Below are 8,028 nucleotides of genomic sequence, written 5' to 3'. Positions count from 1 at the left end.
TCAATCTTGTTGAATGGTTCATCAATTGTCTTTTTTAAGGCCACTTGAGAAGGAAAATATATAATTTATTCAACTCTAGTATGCTCCCCAGGTACAAGTAATTACTTTTGAAACCTTGCAAGTGAAATCTTAATTAGTACTAGATGGAATGAAATATAACCTCGTACCTTTTGTTTGACTGACATGAGTACCACGAAAATTCTTTTTAAAAAAATTGAATAATCTTATAGTCTAATCTATCATGACCTTTGTAAACAAAATTCACTTCTTTAGATAGGTGCTTGTTACCTGATTATGTTTTGATCTTGTTCAATAATTATTACCTATATAATTATAACCGAATTGGTTATAATAAACAGAAAAAAATCTTGACATTCCTAATTGGTTAGGTTTGCTTTTGACTGTCAGATATGCTGTTGAAAGTTATAGAAAGACTATAGAAGTAGCTTACTTTATAGCTATCCTCTGCCTAAGGAATCAAAATACCAAAATTACTAATGTTTCTCTCCCACATAACTATACCGATTGACCGCCACGTTTCTTAGAGCGCGGTCCCTACTTGCATTTGGGATCTACCTTGGAATTATTTAAAATTGTAGAAGTGGTTTATTTAATATATTAAGTAGGCCGATTAGATTTGTTATGCAAATGTAATTTCTATTGGAAGTTCTGGCTACTACTATTGGTGTTTAACTGCTTCATGGTTGCAAGAAATGGTTCCAATATACTTGATAACCATGGTCAAGTCTCAGATTTCAAACATAAAATTGACTTCTTATTTTCCTTGTCCTGTTATTTATATTATATCGTATTCAGATAAGTAATATGATGATACACGTTCTGATTCAGTTCGTATTCATTTGTCTTTCTTGTTCCATAGCTTTGCCTATTGGTTGGTGAAGTCTGTCTTTGATTTTGGTGAAGTGAGGAAATAATGGCCTCTGGAGTGATTTTGAGAAGGAGAAAGACTCTTTCAGATTACTTGAGTCTCTCCCTTCGCTCTATTCAAACTTTCCATACATCTGGTTGTGGTCAATCTTGCTCTCCTAGCTACGCCTCCATCACAGACCACAATCCTCATAACATAGATCTATTGAGAGAAAAACAGAAGACTTCAACTTTGTGCAAGAAACCACTGAATCCTGTAGCCTTAGGGGTCTGTAGTCCTAAAGCTTATGAAATTACAGCTCTAAGATATGGGAATGTAAGGTTGGATTTCAACTGCCTGATGGGTGCTAGGATGATATCACAATCTAGATGTTATGCTTCAACAGCAACTGCAAGGCAGCCTGACCCAAGAAATGATGATGAGGATATTGAAGAAATGACTGCAAAAAGGAAAAAGAAGCTTCTCCTGAAGAATGTGATCAGGCTGTTGTGGGCCTAAGTACTGCAAAAGCCAAAGCCAAAGCTAAAAAACTGCATGAATCTCAGATTACTGTTAAGCCGATCTTAAAGAAACTATGGGCCACATTTTTAGGTATTGGTCCAGCTCTGAGGGCCGTGGCTTCCATGAGCAGGTCAGATTTTCTTTTTAATCTATCTATATGCTCCACTTTTATGTTAAACTAATGAGGAAAGGTGTCATCTATGATCATGTAAACAGGGAAGACTGGGCCAAAAAACTCGTACACTGGAGAAGTGAGTTTGTATCAACACTAAAACATTACTGGCTAGGATTTAAACTTCTAGGGGCTGACGTGAGGATCAGTTCGAGATTATTAATGAAATTGGCTGGTGGAAGAAGTCTCTCCAGAAGGGAGAGGCAACAACTTACAAGAACTACTGCTGATGTTTTTAGGCTAGTCCCAGTAGCTGTTTTCATCATCGTTCCTTTCATGGAATTTTTGTTGCCTGTTTTCCTCAAGCTCTTCCCTAACATGCTACCTTCAACCTTCCAGGATAAGATGAAAGAAAAGGTATGGACCAGAAGGCAATTGGCGTCTTTGGGATGCTGTTCAATTACGTGTATTTTCATCCCTATTTTTTTATGGCTACATCTTATCTTCCACAACACAAAAGTCTGTTCAAAAAATATTTCTTCTCATCAGGGAAATAGCTAATTATCTGTTTATCTTGCTGTAGAGATTTTTCAAAAATTTCTTTGGAGCTTTATTGTGATATTTTTGAGCTCATATTACATTCTATGTTTGCCAAAATGCCCCCTCAAAAAAAGATGTCTCACTTCCCTTTTTAGTTTGTCCCCCGCAAAAGATGTCACATTTCCATTTTTGAAAAAATTTCTCTCACATTACTATAAAAATTATATTCTCTCTCCATTTAACACACAGAACAAAACCTCCTAAAATCCCTTGTCATCCGTGTGACATCTTTTATAGGACGGAGGAAGCATGAAATATCCTACATTTAAGTCTACATATCTTACATCTTTCACCTGTTGCCTTAGAGATCAAACTTTTAATGTTATTTTATCATCCTGCAGTTGTCTGATCTATTACTCAGTTCTGCTTGCTATCTTATCTAGTCAATTCTCAATTTTAATATTTGGGGGCAAGACTTTTGTCTTCCCCAATGTATACTCATGGGCTCAATTCAATATTCGTGTTTCAGCCACTAGCAAGAACAAACATTGTGTATATCATCAACCTTTACCTGCAACTAATACACGATGTCTTTTGTATTCAAGAGTATTTCTTATTGTCCCAACTTTTATATACATTCTGGAGCACTGACTCAAACCCCCGACCTACTGGTTTTGGATGGAAATGTCTTACGCTTATCAACTGAGAAGCACTTCGTGGTCAAATCAAATGAAATCTTTTAATTAATAATGTAATTAATTGTTTGTTTCAATCCAGATACTTTCCAGTGGTTAATGATGATTTACATGTCATGAGCACTTTATAACTCTGTTTCTGCTGAAAGTAAGATTTTGTGACATCATCATCATCACTAGTATGTTTCCATGCACTCTCTTGCAGATATTTGCTGAGTGTTCTGTCTTTGTTTGGTTATATTTCTAGAAGCAATCTTCATCTTGAATGTTATACTTGCAGGAAGCACTAAAAAGAAGGTTGAAAGCCAAAATAGAATATGCCAAGTTTCTCCAAGAGACTGTCAAAGAAATGGCAAAAGAAGTCCAAACTTCAAGGAGTGGAGAAGTTAAGAGAACAGCTGAAGATCTTGATGGGTTTCTGAACAGGGTCAGTGAACATTATCATTATCATAAGTAAAAAGAGAGAGTCTCCTGAGTCACCAATTTCAATGAAATTTAATGTTTTCTATACAGATTAGAACTGGTGCTCGCGTCTCAAATGATGAAATTCTAGGATTTGCTAAGTTGTTCAATGATGAACTCACTCTAGATAATATCAGCAGGTTTGCATTCTCAAGATTATGATTGTGTCTCATTGCCATTCTGTTGAATATGTTATTAATCTATTTGGTACAATTTTCTTTTCGACAGGCCTCGTTTAGTTAATATGTGCAAGTATATGGGAGTGAGCCCTATCGGGACCGATGCTTATTTGCGGTATATGCTTCGGAAGAGATTGCAGAGGTGTGCTATTTCCCCTTCCTGTGTTAATTGTTTGATACATAGACTTTTTGCTATTAGAGATTGCACAATTTTTGCAGCTTAGGCCACTGTATTATCACTTAACTATAATTGTATTATCACTTAATTATAACTGTTGAGTGTTGTATGAGCGTAACTTGCGTTGACTATGCAACTGCTGTCTTTGACATGATATTTTCTATGATAGTACTGACATTTCCGCACATTCTCTTGAAATAAATCCTGATACTCCCAACCTTTTGTATTCTTTCTTCTGTTAGTGGGTGATATCAACTTTTATGCTATAGTTTGGTCTTTGAAATATTATCTGTTGTTTTACTCAGTTAGCCGACTTCAAAAAATTTAAATCAAACTGTATTATATGTTAATATATACTTATTAAAGTCTGTTTGGGTTCTCTTTTTAGCATAAAAAAAGATGACATAATGATCCAAGCAGAGGGCGTAGAATCTCTATCAGAGGCAGAGCTTCGTGAAGATTGTAGAGAGAGGGGTATGCTTGGGGAGTTTTCAGTGGAGGAAATGCGTCAACAGGTCTGTATCACAAAAAAATTATATCACTTAATTGTTATCAGTGTTTATAGGGTTTCTGGGTGGCAACCTTACATATCATGAATTGCATGAGATGATTAGTTATATTGCTTGAGCATGAACTCTGACAATGTCTTGGATGGAAATGTTTAACACAGACTACAACTCAAGAGTGAACTACTATAATTGGTGAATACTGTATTAGAAATTTGTATGCTGATGAAAGATATGCCAGCGATAGGACATATATTGGTGTGACCTACATCCACTAACCTCTCTCTTTTCAGTTGCGAGATTGGCTAGATTTGTCTCTGAATCACTCTGTTCCATCCTCACTTTTAATTCTTTCCAGGTTAAATTTCTCACCTAGATTGTTCACTATCTGCTTTGAAAATTATCATTATACATCCTTGCACAGCTGTAGAATTTTGATACATCTGCTAATGTTGTTCGCAGAGCCTTCACTGTGACCGGAAGGATGAGGCCAGAGGAAGCAGTTCAAGCTACTTTGTCCTCACTTCCAGATGAGGTTGTGGATACTGTGGGTGTTACGTCATTGCCATCTGAAGATTCTCTTGCAGAAAGGAGGAGGAAGCTGGACTACCTTGAAATGCAGGAGGAACTTATCAAGGTTGATCATTTGTTTACTTTTGCTCCTATTAACATTTTCTCCTGAAACTGTAAAATTCTTGATCTTATGTACCCCCTTTTTCCCGTTCATTTATGGGGCTATAGGAGGAGGAAGAGAAACAGGAAGAAGAATTAGTCAGGAAAAATGAATCTGCTGATGCGGAAGTTGATGTTGCTTTGAAAGAGATGAGCAATCCGATGGCAAGAGAAGCACAAGAGCAAGCTAGAGCTAGAGCTCTGGATAAACAAGAACAGCTTTGTCAACTTAGTCGCGCATTAGCTGTTTTGGCTTCTGCATCGGTAATTAAGAAATTTCTTGTGTGAGTTTCTTGAGGATAAATGTATACTCCTTCCACATTTATACTTTATTTTATTATTGCAGTCAGTGAGCAGGGAGCGTGAAGAGTTCCTGAGGCTTGTGAATAGTGAGGTATTTTTGACTTCCCATTCAGCTACAGTTGAATATTAATTGGGTTGACTTTTGGCGATGAACAAAATATTTAGCTGGCTTCATTCTTTTACCAACTCTTAACCATTATGACACCTTTTATGATTTGTGCCTTGTTGCCTGGAAAGGCGATAAATCTGTCTTTTCAAGTAATTGCTTTATTTTGTGCAATTTTACTTCCGGAATTGGCTTTAAAATTCTGCATTCATTATATAGAACTTCAATTATTCTTCTGAATCATTCATTATATTCAATTCTCAAATTTTAAAATCCATATAGGCCACTTGGAAACGTAACGTTTTTCTTTCATGTTTTCAACTTCAACTAAACTTGTATGCAAAACATCGATGGTTTCTTCATCTTCTCAGATTAAGCTATACAATAGCATGGTGGATAGAGATGGAACAGATGGCGAAGAGCAGGCAAAGATGGCATATAAAGCTGCTCGGGATGAAAGCAAGGATGATGCTGAAGTTCCTGAACAGAACAATGTTTCATCTGCTCTTGTTGATAAGGTATGTCTCTCCCTAGCAGTCCATAAGAAGTAATGGATGGCCTCATGCCTAGGCTGAGGGAGTAACAAAATGAAAAAAACTGGCAGCACTATATAAGGAATATGCTAGGACTGGGGTGAATGAATCATTTTTAAATATCCGTGCACCTAAAATAATGCATGTTTGTAAACTTGCCAATTTTGTCTAGGTTGAGGATATGCTTCAAAAGCTTGAGAAAGAAATTGATGACGTTGATGCAAAAATTGGTGATCAATGGCGAATACTTGACAGGTAATCCATGAGCTATTTTGTTAGTTATTATGCTTTCCTTCAATTAGATCATGGTTTCAGTATCAACTATGGCTTTTCGACAAAAGGTTGCTACTTTTTTCCTGTCCAGCCTTATGAAATAATAAGTCCTTCCGTCACAATTGAATGTTTTCATCTTGTTTTAGAGTGTTGACATATAGTGTCACATTATCTATGATGTTAATATAGGGCTCCGAATTCGGGTGCCGAGAATCAAGTGTTGAGATGTCTGGTCTTGTATGGATCTAACTGTATAACATACTCTAAAAAAATTTATGGTATATAAGTTGTGTTGATAAAGTTCCCCATGGCCATGGTGATCCTTGCAGAGATTATGACGGAAAAGTGACTCCTGAGGAAGTTGCAGCAGCTGCTACATATTTGAAGAACACATTAGGCAGAGAGGGGGTGCAAGAATTGATCAGCAGTCTTTCTAAAGATGCAGGTTAGTTGTCATAAGCTCAATGTTCACACGTCAGATGATGTCCCTAAAACATAAATTTTGCACACATTCAATCTGCTGATCTTGCTGCCTTCCACAATACCCTTTGAGAGCTCTGGTTGGTTTATTTCTTAGTTACTTGTTATGCTCTTTTCTTCAGATGGAAAGATACTTGTTGAAGATATAGTGAGATTGGGCAGTCGTATAGATGGTGGCAACTCAGCCGATTCCGAGGAAATGTAGGGATAATTTTGCCTTTTGCTAGACTTGCTGATCTTGGTGGCAGAAGGTTCTAGTCGCATGCCAACACTTATTCCCATTCATGTACAAGTGCCAAAGACATGGTATAACCTTGTTGAAAGATCCTTTTGTGTGTTTGAGCAGGAAAAGTGATCTACGAGCTTTTGTAGTAGTATGATATAAGAGGTCTGATTACTAGTGTGAAAATAATGTTTACTGGTAGAAAATTTGATACAGAGAATCCCATCTTATAAAATCCATTTATTTTCATTTTATAACGTTTTGGGTGGAGGAATGTCTCTTCTCTACTGAAACTCAAGTAACAGATCATTGGTGTTTTGGGAGTGGAGAGACATCACTTTTTTTATCCATTGATGAGAGATCACTCTTGTTCTTTCATATGACCCATGGCTACAAACAAGAGGTGTCATCTTTCGAATACAAATTACGTTAGAAAAGAAGCCTCACTTCAACTCTCAACTACTAGCTAGCTATGTTTATTAAGAAGAAGAAAAGTGTACACAGCAACACAACAAATATAGACAATAGAAAAGTGAATATTAGCTATGTGTGTTGAAGGCGGAATGGGAGAGACGGCGGAGAAGCGAAAGGCAGATTACGAAGAATGAGGAAACGAACCCGGCGTGGAAACGGCAGCGGCGCGTCTTGCAGCACGTGCTCCAGCACACGCGCCACCACCACCGTGTACTCCTCCAGCAGCTCCGCTACTATTGCCACCAGTATCATGCTTGCTTGCTTGCTATCACTACAGATCACTTTCAACACTATATATATATACATATATATGTTGAGTTGTTTGTTCCAATTAATTAAATACGGAACAAACCAGAGGATTAAAACAGAGGGCAGTCAGTCGTTTTCAAGTATTCTAATTCAATTATCCAACGGCGAAATAAAAGATGATGAATAATTTTATCAATTTTATAGTAAATGATTGTCGTTTTGTTTGAGAAAAACATGAGTCGACACCACCTTGGGCTGGTACCTGGTATGCGACCGTCTCCCACGTGTCTTCATAACTCAAGAGATATTTATTTTATAAACTTGGTCTTATCTTCAAAACACAAAAACGATGGTTTAATATTGTTGTCTTGGAATGTATACTGCCTTCGTTTTGCCTTATCCACTTTCTTGTTTATATACGTGGTTCGAATTTCAGAATTTTTCAGTTTTTGTTTTGTAACAATGTGTACCAATGTACTACCTTCATTTTTTAAGAAAGTGATAGAAAGGTAAGTCATATTTTTTTATATTAATTTTATAATAGTAAAAAATAGGTAGAATAAATAGTGGAATATGAGGATTACGTGTCAAAATGATAAAAATGAAATAAAATATTTATCCTTGGACCGAAAAAAAGGGATGCTATTTAATAT

General features: G+C 36.6%; 1 pseudogene; it reads left to right on the top strand.

Moving 5' to 3' along the window:
• Positions 1-897: 897 nt before the first annotated feature.
• LOC121756127 lies at positions 898-6,906 on the top strand (annotated as a pseudogene).
• The last annotated feature ends 1,122 nt before the right edge of the window (positions 6,907-8,028 follow it).

This window comes from Salvia splendens, chromosome 11, assembly GCF_004379255.2.
Source record: "Salvia splendens isolate huo1 chromosome 11, SspV2, whole genome shotgun sequence".
Classification (NCBI taxonomy): Eukaryota; Viridiplantae; Streptophyta; class Magnoliopsida; order Lamiales; family Lamiaceae; genus Salvia; species Salvia splendens.
The sequence above is the reverse complement of the archived record's forward strand: the minus strand, read 5'-3'. Positions and strand labels throughout refer to the sequence as shown.